The 16062-nt window shown below is 39.7% G+C and overlaps 1 long non-coding RNA gene across 9 annotated transcripts; it reads right to left on the reverse strand.

The window, feature by feature from the left end:
* Positions 1–682: 682 nt before the first annotated feature.
* Positions 683–7462, reverse strand: LOC125511477. 9 transcript variants are annotated; one of them, XR_007285032.1, is made up of 8 exons: positions 7071–7461; positions 6168–6233; positions 5823–5898; positions 5591–5666; positions 5416–5495; positions 4833–4940; positions 1929–4737; positions 683–957 (listed from the first exon to the last, which is right to left on the reverse strand). It is a non-coding gene; the product is annotated as an uncharacterized LOC125511477 (long non-coding RNA). The 9 variants fall into 9 exon arrangements; XR_007285019.1 differs by having other exon boundaries at positions 7030–7460; XR_007285033.1 differs by having other exon boundaries at positions 5591–5659; positions 6168–7462.
* Between the last annotated feature and the right edge of the window lie 8600 nt (positions 7463–16062).

Consider the following 16062-nt stretch of genomic DNA (forward strand, 5'->3'; position numbering starts at 1 on the left):
GAGTGCAAATTCAGTGATTTCCTGAAGTCAGTTTTCAGCTTGACATGGGTTGCGTATATAGAGATTTCTCATACACTAAGCCTGGGGCATAACCAATTCTACCTGTCACCCTAGCGTACATAGAGATTTCTCATACACTAAGCCTGGGGCATAACCCATTCTACCTGTCGCCCTAGCTCTGACGTACATGCTCCAGTCCGCACTGCATTCCGTCTTGCCATCTAGCCCTATCATGCGTGGCCGACCATGACTCAAGTTTAGATTGGAACTAAATATTGGTTTTTCCATGAAGACATGTAGATAGTTCTGGATGGTTAAACACACGGATAGAAATATGAATGAAATACATAGACTATACGTGTACGGATGGTTAAACACACGGATAGAAATTTGAATGAAATACATAGACTATACGTGTATGGAACGGAGACGTGCATGTATAAGACATACAGCGCTAAGACTAACTGCTCAGATCTAAACATACGCGTGACAAATTCTACACAACAAAATCCACTTATCTCTCTTTTGGTAAAATATAGTATCAAGTCAATTCGTCGACATCGCCGCCGATCACATCCTTCATCCCGGCAAGACATCACCTCTGATCTCATCCTACATCACGTACAGGCGATAATTAATCCTTACACGGCAAGCAGTCAGGAGCGGATAGGTTGTGTGCCAGTACTTGCAGGTATTCATTACCAACTTCCACTACTATATGCATCAACTATGTAATCTCATCACATATGCTTTGTTAATTGCAACTACAGAGAAATTGATGAACAAACATCAAAATTAGTTTGCCAATTACAAACCATATAGTATGTCCTCTGCTTAAAAGGTAATAACACATGTACATGATCTACAATTCTTTGTTGGCATACTATCAGTAGGAGAACAAGAATATTTCCAGGAAACTGATTGATCCAGACAACATCCTTCAAAACAATGTGGTACCTGACATGTGTACATTAAAATTATCGTCAGCAACTCAGAATTTCCGGACAAGTAAAATAAGGTGCTTACAAGATGTCCTCACTATCATGTACTGCTTACATACTTTGTGATAACCCCGACGAGGAATAAAATTCTAAGAAAGTTAAATATGATTGGATTTCGACTATCAATATGATACTAGCCCATCCAAGTGCACGGGTCAACTATCAAAATACTTGATACTCTTTGCATGTTGTTGTTCTTGGACAAAATGCTTACATTTTTCCCTCATATTTTTCAGGATTAACTACCTGCAGTCAGCATGCGTCGAACTCGCAATGGACTTGACAAAAACAACAATAGGTATTCGTTACCACAATATAAAAACAATTTTATACCCATTAATTTACCTAGATTATTAAAATGGCACCAAAATCTAATGCAGCAATGAAAGACCTGACAAAGCAACCTCCAAACTTGCCACTCTACAATCTAATGATAATCAACCAGACATCATTAGAGCAGCAATGAAGGATGCTGCACGGAAAAGGAAAGAAATACTTCAGCAGAAAAGGAATCAGGTGCTTATAAGATGTCCTCACTAGCATGTACTTAATTTTTTTTGTGATGTTCCCAATGAGGAATAGATTTTAATTTCTACAGTCAAGGTTAAATATTCAGTGAGAAATATCACATGGGGTACATGCCAGATCTTTGGCTCCAGAAAGGAAATACTGTTAACTTCCATATACTTAATTCTATCTGCATGTTGTTGCTCTCAAATAAAGCGTTACAATTTTTTCCCTCATTTCAGGATTCACTAGCTGCACTCAACTTGCGTCGAAGTAACGGTGGACCAAATCAAAACAACAGAAGGTATTCATTACCCCAATACCAAAAAATAATTATATAGACATTAATTTACCTGGATTATTCAAATGATACCAAAATATAATGCAGCAATATATTGGGTGATCAAACAATACAAATACCTGAGCAAGGAACCTCGCAGCTTGCGACAGTAGAATCTAATGATAGTCAATCAGATATTATCAAAGCAGCAACGAAGGAAGCTAGACGAAAAAGGAAAGAGATACTCCAGCTGAAAAGGGAAAGGAAACGAATAAGGACAGAAAAGGACAATAATGGCTGTGAAGTATCAAATATAGCAAAGGATGTCACTCAAGTTTCAAATTTGGGAAAACCAAATTGCGTTTGTGAATTTTGCAATGCCATTATGTGGCATGGAGAGAGAAGCACAAACACACGTAACATCACAGTTCCAAAATTTGGTCTCTGCTGCAAGGAAGGGAAAATTAAATTACCACCACTGAAGCAAGCTCCGTTGTATCTCCGACAGCTACTACGTTACAATGAAAGAGGAGAGTCATCCAATTTTCGCCAGAACATCAGGTTGTACAACTCCATGTTCGCGTTCACTTCAATGGGAGGAAAGGTTGACTATGAAATTAATAAGCAGACACCTGGACCATATGTTTTCCGTTTGAATGGCCAAAACTACCATCAGATTGGCACTTTACTTCCTAAAGATGACGTGACGAAACCAAAATTTGCCCAATTGTACATACATGACACAGAAAATGAAGTGCATAACAGGATTACTGCATCAACTTCAATGGAGAGTAAGACAAAGCCAGATGAAAACATTGTCAAAGGTCTACTAGAGATGCTAGATGAGCACAATGTTTTAGTCAAATCGTTTCGTATGGCAAGGGACAGGTTCGAAAACCGAGATATTAAAGATGTAAGACTAAGATTGATCAACAAAAGGTCAAAAGATGGACTACAATACAACCTCCCATCTGCCTCAGAAGTTGCAGCACTAATTATCGGGGAACAAGACGGAGAAAATAATGAATTTGATATAATAATTGAGACCAAAGACAGAATGTTACAGAGGATTTCAGAGTTTCACCCAAGCTATATGTCAATGCAATACCCCTTGCTTTTTCCATATGGAGAAGATGGGTTCAGACCAGAAATAGAGTATCAAAAAAAGAGAGGCGACAAGTGTAAGAGAAAGTATGTAACAATGCTGGAGTTTTATGCATATCGCATCCAACAACGTCTTAACCAAGCAACAACCTTGCAAATGAGTGGACGTTTGTTCCTACAGTTCTTAGTTGATGCAGCAACGTGCATTGAACAATGGAGACTAAATTGGTACAGGACAAACCAAGGTAAGCTGAGGACAGAACTATACAGAGGACTGCATGATGCAATAGAAAATGGAGATACACGAACTGAACAAGTTGGCCAAAGAATCATACTACCCTCAACATATAATGGTAGCCCTAGAAATAAGCAGCAAAACTACCAAGATGCCATGGCGATTTGTCCTTGGGCTGGCTATCCTGATCTCTTCATCACTTTTACATGCAATCCGAAATGGCCGGAAATACAGGATATGTTGGATCTGATTCCAGGCTAGAAACCTGAAGATCGTCCAGACATTGTTGCCAGAGTATTCATGTTAAAACTGAAGGAACTTATGTATGACATAAAGAACGAGAAGTGTTTTGGACAAACAATTGCGAGTAAGTTTACCAACCAACTACAGATTTACTATTGCCTAGATGATTGTCCAAAATCATTTCTTCTAAAATTTCTTTACTTGCATGCAGTTGTCTACACGATAGAGTTCCAAAAAAGAGGCCTCCCTCATGCACATGTACTGGTGTTTCTACATCCAGATGATAAAGATCCCAGTCCTTCCCAGATCGACAAAATCATATCAGCCGAAATTCCTGACAAGAATAGTGATCCAGATGGGTATGAAGCAGTGCCAAAATAACATGATACATGGTCCTTGCGGTCAAGCACACCCAAAATCACCATGCATGGTCGATAAAAGTTGTGCCAAACATTTCCCCAAGAGTTTTTGCACTGAAACTACAATAGATGAAGATAACTATCCAGTATATAGAAGACGAGATGATGGCAATACTGTGGACAAAAACGGAGTGAAGCTAGACAATACATTTGTTGTGCCATACAATAGAAACATACTGGTCAAGTATCAAGCCCACATAAATGTTGAATGGTGCAACAGATCAAGGTCTATAAAGTATTTATTCAAATACATCCACAAAGGAGAAGATCGAACAACTGTATTAATAGAAACAGAAGAGCAACAAAGAGAAACAAGAGGTGGCAAATTAACAAACAGGGACGACGAAATCAAGAGATACCTTGATGCTCGGTACATTTCTGGATGTGAAGCCGCATGGCGCATATTTCAGTTTCCTCTTCAGTATAGAGAGCCTGCGGTTGAAAGGTTACAATTTCACCTAGAAAATGAACATGTTGTGGTATTCCCAGACTCGATGGATTTAGATAAAATCATATATCGGCCTAACATAGAAAAGACTATGTTCACAGAATGGATGACAGCCAACCAATTGCATGAGGAAGCTCGCAGTTTGACGTATGCACAGTTTCCAACCAAATGGACTTGGCATGCAAAAGAGAAAGAATGGAGGAAAAGACGTGGTGGTAAAAAAACCATAGGCAGGATTTACTATGCACAACCAACAAGCGGTGAAAAATACTACTTGAGAATGCTTCTAAATGCCGTGAAAGGATGCAGATCCTATGAAGAAACCCGAACAGTTGATGGGGTTGTATATCCAACATACAAATCTGCATGTTATGCTCTTGGGCTACTTAATGACGACAAGGAGTGGGATGACTGCATCAAGGAAGCATCCCATTGGGCCTCTGCTCCTCAAATGCGCCAACTTTTCTGCACAATACTTTTATTTTGCGAGGTGACTGATCCTGCAAAGTTGTGGCAAACAAACTGGGAGTTACTATCTGAGGACATCCAACGTCGGCAAAGAAGAATACTCAATTTTCAGGCCCTAGAACTCAACTCATTGCAAATAAAGAGCCTCCTCTTGGCAGAGATCGAACACCTATTGGCTAAAGGTGGTAAGTCCCTCAAAGATTTTCCAGGAATGCCACTACCAGATAGTTCGATTCTTCAAGATATAAATAATAGATTAGTAAATGAGGAACTAAACTACGATAAAGATTCTTTAAGAATAGAGCACACAGAGTTACTACAAAAGCTAAATCAAGATCAGAGGATGGCTTTTGATGTTATAATAGAATCAGTTAGCAGCAGTCGTGGAAAACTGATTTTCGTTGATGGACATGGTGGAACTGAAAAGACATTTCTGTGGAAAGCAGTCATGACAAAATTAAGATCCGAAGGAAAAATAGTTCTAGCAGTAGCTTCAAGTGGTATAGCAGCACTTCTTTTACACGGTGGAAGAACAGCTCATTCAAGATTTCACATTCCGCTCAAAATCACAAACGAGTCGACATGCAACATCAAGCAAGGAACATTTCTCGCGGAACTAATAAAGAAAACTTCACTGATAATATGGGATGAAGCACCTATGACACACAAGCACTGTTTTGAGGCACTAGACAAGAGTTTGAGAGACATACTTCGATTCACAAATGAGGATGCCGAGCATAGACCGTTTGGAGGAATGACAGTAGTCTTGGGAGGTGACTTCAGACAAATCCTACCAGTTATACCAAAGGGGAAAAGGGAACATATCATTTCGGCATCTATAAAGAGATCCTACCTATGGAAGAACTTTGAGGAGTACCGACTCACAGAAAATATGCGTCTGAATTCATCCGAAGGTAGTCCAGAAGAGAAAGCAAAGACAGCTGAATTTGCAAACTGGATACTAAACATCGGCGATGGCACAACAACAACAATAGATGATGAAGACTGGGTTAGCATCCCAGAAGACCTTATTTTAAATAAAGGAGATGACCCAAAAGCATCTATAGTTAATAACACATACCCTGAATTACACAACAAGTACACTGATAGAACATACCTAGAGGAAAGAGCGATCCTGTGCCCAAGGAACGAGACTGTTGACCAGATTAACACCTACATCATGAGTCAAATTCCTGGAGAAGAGGTAACCTATCTCAGTTCAGATACAACATGCAAGGCAATGTCTACGGTGGAAGACGAAGATATGTTGTACCCAACTGAATTTCTAAATAGTCTAACATTTTCTGGAATACCAGATCATGAACTGAGGCTGAAAATAGGATTACCAGTAATGCTTATGAGGAACATCAATCAAAGTGCAGGACTTTGCAATGGGACAAGACTAACAATAACATAGCTAGGAAAGCGTTTCATCGAAGGCCAGGTCATAACAGGTACTAACATTGGTGACAAAGTTTACATCCCACGAATTATTATGTCACCAAGTGATTCAAAATGGCCTTTCATTCTGAAAAGGAGACAATACCCAATATCAGTGTGCTTTGCTATGACAATAAACAAAAGTCAGGGGCAATCTCTCAAAAAGGTTGGACTCTACTTAGAAAGGCAAGTGTTCACACATGGCCAACTCTATGTTGCAATGTCAAGGGTTACCAGCAGAAATGGATTGCGGATACTTATATCAGATGAAGAGCGTCCATCCGACAAGGTTGCAAAAAACATTGTTTACAAGGATATATTATAGATATTTTTTAAATAACTAGAAATAGAAGTTAAGAACAAATACAAACATTCTTAAATGACCAAATATAATATGTTGCAGACATAGCAGCCTTTTTTTCTGGAAAGACATAGCAGCCTTATCTGTTTTAAATTTGTTTTTAAAATTGTTTTAAATGGTTATCTCTGAAATATTATATTTGTCAGCAAGGTACTTCTCTCTGCATTTACAGGTAAACAAAAATATGCGAGCAAGGGCTAACAACTGATTTGACAAGATTAATACCAGTTATATATGTATGCATTAGGGACGTGGCTCTAAAGTTACAGAGCCATTGAAGAACCAAGATCATTTTCTCAATTACTATAAAATTTCTTTCTTACATAGCCTACCAGTCATATCCAATTTCACAAATAATAAAAAGTACTGGAACAAGTAATTTCGTAGCTGCATCTGCCAGCAATTTCCTTGATGGCTCCTCTACCATCGTCTCTCAAGTACACTTTACAGCAAGATGCAAACATAAGCTGCTCAAATTTATTTAATACAAAGAGGAGATGGTAAGGCAAAGGGAGATATGCACCTGTTCGTGCAAACGCACAGTAAAGAGGAAAAGATGCATACTGAATGGATAAGATAATGCCACTTTCTTTGGTAGATGGATAGGAGTTGCCGGCGCTGCTGCTGCATGAGGAAACTCCGCTCAGCAACGCGGGCGCCGGAGGAGATTGCAGCTTCGGCCGAGACGGCGTACCACACCGCAAAGAGGAACGGCCAGATGGCCGGCGCTCCGGCCGGCGATGTGATGCGATTCGCCGGGGAGGACTATAGAAGGTTAATGATGCACGCACTGTCCATGAGATCCACAGGCGAAGCCGCTCTCATGGCGCCGGTCAGAGGGGCGCGCACTAGACACGACGGCAGCGCCGACCGCGGCCGCCGAAACCCGCCGCTCATGCTACCAAAAATCTGTAACTAATAAAAATGCGCACATCTAAATGGACATTAGCCACAGTGTAACTCATACAGAAAATACAATTTCTATTTCAGTTGACTATATGGGACCAATTTTAGTAGTAACTAACAAAAAAAGAGTAACGAAAATCAGGATAATTATTTTTATCTTCCTGGCTATTTTATTTTAAATGGACATCACAACTCCCTACAAATAAACTACGGTTAAAATACATCCAGTTCTGCGTCAAGTAATTCCAAAAAAAAAGAGTATATTACACAAAACGAAACTCATAAAAAGAAAATACAGATGATAGTAAAATCTAATTGTTGATTATACAATTTACCCAAGGAGTTTTCGAAGGAGTTATAGAATTGATCGTGCAAAGTAGTAAGTTTAGGGATATATGATAATATTTTTAATTTTAATCTCAAGAAAAAACATTTAAAAATTATGGTTTCTTAAAATAACATACTTAGCACCCATATTTATATCCAACAGTACATCCATTATGGCCACAAAAAATCATAGCAAAAAAAACAGAAATCATAGCAAAATCTAATTGTGTAGCATACAATTCACCAAACAAGTTTTTGAAGAAGACCTAGAATTGATCGCTATCAAGCAAACTACTAAGGTTAACAAATATCCTAATTTCAAGTTCAATCTCAAGGAATAAATTTATAAAAAAAAAATTGTAGCTTCTCAAAAGAAAAAATTTAGCAATCTTTATATCCAAGAGTACGTCATTGAGACCATAAATAACCATGCATTGCCTTTCATGAAAGTTTATGTTTTACCCCACAATAAATATGCTAGCCCGTGCAACGCACGGGTAGACGACTAGTGTTCATAATCAGAGAGGTATTAGTATGCACATATGATCTAAACATATGATATTCCACCAATTAAACCAACTAGCATCAACTACAAGGAGTAATTAACACTACTAGCAACCTACTAGCACCAATCCCGGACTTGGAGACAAGAATTGGATACAAGAGATGAACTAGTGTTTTGAGAAAAGATGGTGCTGATGAAGATATTGATGGAGATTGCCCTCTCCCGATGAGAGGAGCGTTGGTGATGACGATGGCGATGATTTCCCCCGTCGGGAGGAAAATTTCCCCGGCAGAACAGCTCCGCCAGAGCCCTAGATTGGTTCCGCCAAGGTTCCGCTTCGTGGCGGCGGAGTTTTGTCCGAAAAGATGGCTTATTTTTTTCACATCGAAAGACTCCATATAGCATAAGATGGCCATCGGAGGGCCACCAGGGGGCCCAAGAGGTAGGGGGGCGCACCCAGGGGGTAGGGCGCACCCCCCACCCTCGTGGGCAAGGTATGGCCCCCCTGGTGAGTTTCTTCTGCTGAGTATTTTTTTATATATTTGGAAAACATCTTCTGTTAAGTTTCAGGACTTTTGGAGCTGGGCAGAATAGGTCTCTAATATTTGCTCCTTTTCCAGCCTAGAATGCCAACTGCCGACATTCTCCCTCTTTATGTAAACCTTGTAAAATAAGAGATAATAGGCATAAGTATTGTGACATAATGTGTAATAACAGCCCATAATGTAATAAATATCGATATAAAAGCATGATGCAAAATGGACGTATCAGGTACTTATGATGAAACTACCTCTATGCCTAATACTACTGTGCCACTTAGTGATTTCCTTGATGAACAAATTGCTAGGGCTAGAGAAATTGAAAATATTGAATCTGATGATACTGATGAAAGTGATGATGAAGAATCACTTGTTATTCCTAAGGGTTATGTTTTTGATCAAGAAGCTTCTTTCGCTATTTTAGCTTGCAAAAATATAAATGAACTAAAAAGGTTATTAGCTAAATGGAGTAAGCAATCTCTAAGTGCTAGAATGAAACCTGACCCTGCTTTTGCTACTTCACCTATCTGTGTTACTGATAAGGATTATGAATTCTCTGTTGATCCTGATATAATTACTTTGGTTGAATCTGATCCTTTTCATGGTTATGAATCTGAAACTGTTGTGGCACATCTTACTAAGTTGAATGATATAGCCACCCTGTTCACCAAAGATGAGAGAACTCGTTACTTTTACATCCTCAAAATATTTCCGTTCTCATTAAAGGGTGATGCTAAGATATGGTTTAATTTTCTTGATCCTGGTTGTGTGCGTAGTCCCCAGGATATGATTTATTACTTCTCTGCTAAATATTTCCCTGCTCATAAGAAACAAGATGCTTTAAGGGATATATATAATTTTGTGCAAATTGAAGAAGAGAGTCTCCCACAAGCTTGGGGGAGGCTTCTTCAATTACTTAATGCTTTGCCCGATCATCCTCTAAAGAAAAATGAAATACTTGATATTTTTTATAATGGACTAACCGATGCCTCCAGAGATTACCTGGATAGTTGTGCTGGTTCTGTTTTCAGGGAAAGAACACCGGATGAAGCTGAAATTTTATTAAACAATATGTTGACAAATGAAAATAATTGGACACCTCCGGAGCCAATTCCTGAGCCTATTCCTAAACCAACTCCGAAGAAGAGGGGTATTCTATTTCTCAGTCCTGAAGATATGCAAGAGGCAAAGAAATCTATGAAAGAAAAAGGTATTAAAGCTAAAGATGTTAAGAATTTACCTCCTATTGAAGAAATACATGGTCTTAATTTACCGCCTGTTGAAGAAACATATAATCCAAATCCTTCTCCTATTGAAGAAACTCATGGTCTTGATAACCCGACACAGGTAGTAAAGGTAAATTCTCTCTATAGATATGATAAAGCTGAAATCCCGTTTACTAAATTTGCTAGCCCATGCTTAGATGAGTTTGATAAATTTATGGCTAAGCAAGAAGACTTTAATGCTTATTTTGGTAGACAATTGAAATACAATTCAAATATGCTTGAACACTTGGGTGATTATGTGGCTAATGTTAAAGGTGAACTTAAACTTATTAGTAAACATGCTTCTATGGTTACCACTCAAGTAGAACAAGTACTTAAAGCTCAAAATGATTTGCTCAATGAATTGAATAGTAAAGATAATGATAATGTTGTTAGAGTGGCTACTAGAACTGGTAATGACTCAGGAACCTTTGTGTCCTGAAGGCCACCCTAAGAGAATTGAGCAAGATTCTCAGAGAAATAATATAGATGTACCTAGTTCTTCTAAAAAGAAGAAAAAGAAAAATGATAGGACTTTGCATGCTTCTAGCGAACCTGTTATTGAACACCTGAGAATCCAAATGATATTTCTATTTCTGATGCTGAAACACAATCTGGTAATGAACCTGAAACTAGTGGTAATGTTAATGATAATGTTCATAATGATGCTCAACCTAGTAATGATAACGACATAGAAATTGAACCTGTTGTTGATCTTGATAACCCACAATCAAAGAATCAACGTTATGATAAAAAGGACTTTGTTGCTAGGAAACATGGTAAAGAAAGAGAACCTTGGATTCAGAAACCCATGCCTTTTCCTCCCAAACCATCCAAGAAAAAGGATGATGAGGATTTTGAGCGCTTTGCTGAAATGATTAGACCTATCTTTTTGCGTATGCGATTAACTGATATGCTCAAAACCAATCCTTATGCTAAGTACATGAAAGATATCATTACAAATAAAAGAAAGATACCGGAACATAAAATTTCCACCATGCTTGCTAATTATACTTTTAAGGGTGGAATACCAAAGAAACCTGGAGATCTGTAACATCCCAAAATTCTAAATTTTGGAATGTTATAAACAAATAGATAGATTGTTTGATTGTTTGATTGATTGCGTGAAAGTGAGTGAATTCGAAACTTTTGAAAGTTAAATGAGAGGGAATAAATGGACTTTCCCAAACTTTCATATTTGCTTTCTGATCTCTATGAATTCAAATGCTTTTCAAACACAAAACCCTTGAGCGAAGATGATATGACTTCTTCCATTTAAAATGAAAAGGGTGTTTGAAAATATTTGAACTTCATTTGAAAATATTTTCAATTCTGAACTTTATGCAACTCAATGATTTTCATGAGAGAAGATAAAATGACTTCTTCAAATTATATGAAATATGAGTTGGGAGTTTCAAAGAATTAAATTCAAAGTTCTTGCATTTTGGCCGATCCTAGAAATTTCACGCAACTCAAGGACCTTCGGAGAGAGTTGGAGATTTCGTTATTTTCATATTTGAGAGTTTTCTCGAATTTGAAAAGAGGGTCATTTGATTTATTTATTTCATCTTCAATAATTTTTCCGTTATCAAAAATATAAGAGAGGGAATAATATGACTTTCCCAAAATATAGGAAAAATGAAGATTTAATAAATAGATCAAATTTCGTTTTCCGGTGTTTGTTTGTTTTTCTTTGGATAGGGAAAAAAGCGCGTTTTTGAAAATTTTATTTTAGGTCCGTAGAAAAGTTCATTTTGTTCGAATCATTTTTAGGAGTCGGGGAAAATTCACTTTAGTAATTTTGGAGCTCGTTTAGATTTTCTTTTCTGTGTTTTTCTGCGCGCAAAATCAGTTAAAAAAAAACTGGACCAAGGCCCAGCCGGGCCAAAGGCTCAAGCCAAGCCGCAGCCTCCCAGCGCGCAGCGCCAGGCGCCAGGAGCGCCCCAGGCCGCCGCCTCTTGCTCTACGAATCCTAAAAGGATTCTAGGGTAGCCCCCTCCTCTTTCCTTTGTTTCGTTTTTCTTCTAGGACTCTTTTTCCTACTCTTTTTCCTACTCTATTTCTTGTCCCCTACCCCAAGTCTCCTCACCCCTCCCCAATATAAATACCCCAACACCCCCCTCTCCTCACACCAAAAACCCAAACCCCCTCTCCTCCCCAAGCCGCGCCCCACCCCGCGCCCCTCACCCGCCGCCGCCGCCCCTCACCCGCCGCCGCCGCCCCTATAGCGCCGCCGCCGCCGCCCTAGCACGCCGCCGTCGCCACCGTTCGCCCCGCCTCGCCGGAGGTAGCCCCGCGCCTCTCTTTTTCTTCCCCGCGGTTCAGTTCTTTTAAAAGAAACCGTTCCGGTTTTCTTTTCCGAAACCCTAGATTGGATTTCCGTTTTCTTTTTCGGTTTCTTTTCCAAAAACCCTAGATCGATTTTCGTTCTTCTTTCAGACCGTTCGTCTCAACGAACGTGATCACCGATTATTCCCGGTTAACGACGCCCGTTCGTTTAACCGTTCGCCTCTTTCTTTTCGTCGGATTTATTCCGCGATCGCGATCTCAGATCCGATCATCGTTCTAGTTTATCTTCTCGCTCGTTTATCGGAATCAGGTGATTCAAGCGCCTGGAGTTTCGTTTCGAAACCGCCGTTTCGTCTAATCAACTTAAACAAGTTTTTTCTACTGTAAAATTTTGACCTAGTTCAACTTGCTAGAACCGAGTTGTTCTTCCGCCGTTTGTTTTCGGTTTCTTTGTTCGGTTCTTTCTTTCTTTGCAACCGGAGTTCTTAAGTTGAACTTTCTGGTTCGTTCTCTCGTTTGAGTTTTACTTGTGCATTAGATGAGTACTTATTGTGTGGTTACTATTGTTTGCTTACGATAGATTGACCGGAGTGTGACGAGTAGATCTATCACGAGTTTTGAGTGCGAATCATCTTCATCAACATTGCAGGCAAGTTCACACTTTGATCATACCTTTTCTACAACCCATGTTTTATTGCATTAGATCAATCCTCACACATTGCATGATTAGGATCTAATTAAATTGTGGGATGGGAAGTAGATGAGGTAGTACCTATTACCTGTTTACTATGAAACCTTTGGGAGTTACTCTACGTTTGCTTATTATGCCATGCTATGCTAGTAGTCGTGGATTGGGTGAGTGATATCCATGACAGATGTGAGTTGTTAATTTTAATGGTTTATCTAAGGTGGCAACTTAAACACACATCTGGGTGGATTAAGGCACCTGATGTCTATCAGGACTTGCCTGTTTTATTTTGGACCGCCACCCAGGCTCAAAGGGATCATAAGATAATTCATGCTAGAAACTTCAGTGTGCAGCCACATGCTACTATGGGCTCTGGCATAGTTGACTAAGTCGTGCGAACTCTTACGGGGTGGACTAGCAGATGTAGGGGATGTAGGTGTACCGGTCTACCCCACATGTAAGGTGCTAGTGCTTCTGAAAGACTATGTCTCGGTCATCCGTTTCTCAAACACCATGTAGTGCGAGAAAACAAACGGAGGCGATCGAGTCATGTGGGGAAAAGTGCGTAAACCTCTGCAGAGTGTACAAACTAATCATGATTAGCCGTGTCCCCGGTTATGGACAACTTGAGTATCTAGTACTTGAATATCATGTGAATCTCAATATGTTACTTCTAATTAATGTCGTTGGGTTTTAATTATTTTTAATTGGGATTGAGGATGCCGTCAACCATTCTCAATGTTACACAACCACCATGATAGTTAAATAAACTTATTCCTTTGCAGTAGGGAAAAATTGGCTTTACGCAAAAACCTTATAACCATAGAGCTTTTCCACCAGCCAAATATGCATGTAGTGATAGCCATTGTTCATTATTCTCTATGGTGTGAATTTGCCAGTACATTCAAAGTACTGACCCGTTTCGGGCTGCAACGTCTTATGTTGCAGGTTTCTTACGACGAGTAAGTGATACGTTAGGGTTACGATTTCTACACTCAACTTTGCCGTTGGTGTTGATGGGAATCCACAACCTTGTTGCTTCCGCTATATGGATTGAGGTAATAGTATTTACGTTACTTTATACATGTGATTTACCTCTGTTAGAAATCCTTCGAGTACTGTGTGTGTCAGCATACTGATCCAGGGATGACACATAAGCACAGAGACTTGATCCATTCGGGTCGGGTCGCTACAAGATGGTATCAGAGCACATGTTGACTGTAGGACGTGACCCTAGAAACTGGCAAGCCCATAGCAAAGATTTTTCTCTACAACTTTCCCTTTCAAAAAGATCTTTTACCTCTCTTCTCTTCTGAGCTTATTCAAAAAATTCCCTTTAGCGAGACCATACCCCTTTCCCCTTTTGACCATTCGAAGATTCGATGGATGAGACCACTCCAAGAAGTACAAGATATCGGACAACTGTGACCACTATGGAATGAGGGAGATTTTACCATACATTATGATAATGGAAACTACAACTGTGAAGTCTCTGAAGACAAGTAGAATTTGTAGGCTCTGAAGAATTCTCAGATTTGTATGACCTAGGAAGGCTACCCTTATGGAACTTGGCAGATTATGGAAGTTGTCAATACCCGAGATCAAGGTGTATTGGAGAAAGACTGAAACAAGGAGCACGAGAACTCGAAGAAAACCCTAAGGCAGGGGATATCAACTATGGAAGATAGCTCATGGCAATGACAAGGGCAGAAACACGGTTATCCGTGATGTCATCACCCGCTAATGCTATTGTCACCGTGCTGAGTTAAGGATGCATTTCCTCAAAATGGATTTGATGGAAGAAGGCTGATGAAGCACCTATTAGTAAGAAGAAGTTTTAACCTTAGCCGGTGTATCGCCATGATTTGGAGAATTACATCAAGAAGTTAAGAGGGATCTGCAGGAAGCAATATTTTATGAGGAAGCATTTCGTGAAGAACTCAGGACCCAGGAGTTAAAGTAACCAAGCTGGAGGAGCTACAACCTCGAGATAACGGAGAATTGTCAGGAACTGAAGGACAGTAGGACCATGGTTCATGCCAAGGATGTTGAAACCTAGAAGTTTGGGATGCAACTCCAGAAATATTGAAGGACGCCACGATAGACTTTGCGTCAACAGAGATGATCTGGCAAAAGAACTTGAGAAGGACAAGCATGATTGGAAGAAGCCATTGGAGGCTTGAACAAGGCTTGAAGAGTTTGGCGACGTTGACTTTAGAAGACCAAACCCCTGTTATATACCTACGTTAGATGCGACATTTGTGAGCTGTCATTTGTTTGATGTTTTTCGACAGCCACAACAAAAATATGTCTTTCAAAACTTTTGTTTGCATTGTGTGCATCTCCCTCTCTATCTCTCTTATCTCACCCCAAACCCATGGACCCAATAGAGGATGAATGGAGATGAGCTTGTATTTTCTGGACCGATGAGTCAATTGGAGATAGACCGATGGATTCAGAACATGGAGGATCATATGGAGAACAACCCTATAGTCGGAAAGGATATGGCCCAGCATGCTCTTCAATGCTTTGAAAGAGGAGCTGCTACTTGGTGGAGGATGTACCAAACCATGAATGGATGGCAAGGAGTAACCACTTGGAAGGAATTTAAGTTGACTTTGCTAAAGTCTCGGTTTGTGTCCCAGAAGTTGAAGCCTTATGGAAAGGATATGAAGAAAACTTATGCATGCAAACTTTGTGGAGAAATAGGACACAACCATAAAGAACACAAGGATGAATGCCCTAACTGTGAAGGAAGTAACCCCGTTGAAGAATGCCCAACTAGGCAAATTACTTGTTTCTTGTGTGAAGGGACTACCCACTATCCTGCTCAGTGTCACATTTACCCCATGGTACAACGAACCATCCAGCTGAAGGAAGAAGCAATGAAAGGAGCCCTCATGGAAGGTTTAGAAGAACCTGTGATGAAGAAAGAGGTGGAGGACACACCCAAAGAAGAACCAATTAAACCCTGCACCAAGTCTTGCTATTCATGTGGAGAAGAAGGACACATCTCCCAAAATTGTATGAATGGGGA

The sequence above is a fragment of the Triticum urartu genome, chromosome 1 (assembly GCF_003073215.2).
Source record: "Triticum urartu cultivar G1812 chromosome 1, Tu2.1, whole genome shotgun sequence".
Lineage (NCBI taxonomy): Eukaryota > Viridiplantae > Streptophyta > Magnoliopsida > Poales > Poaceae > Triticum > Triticum urartu.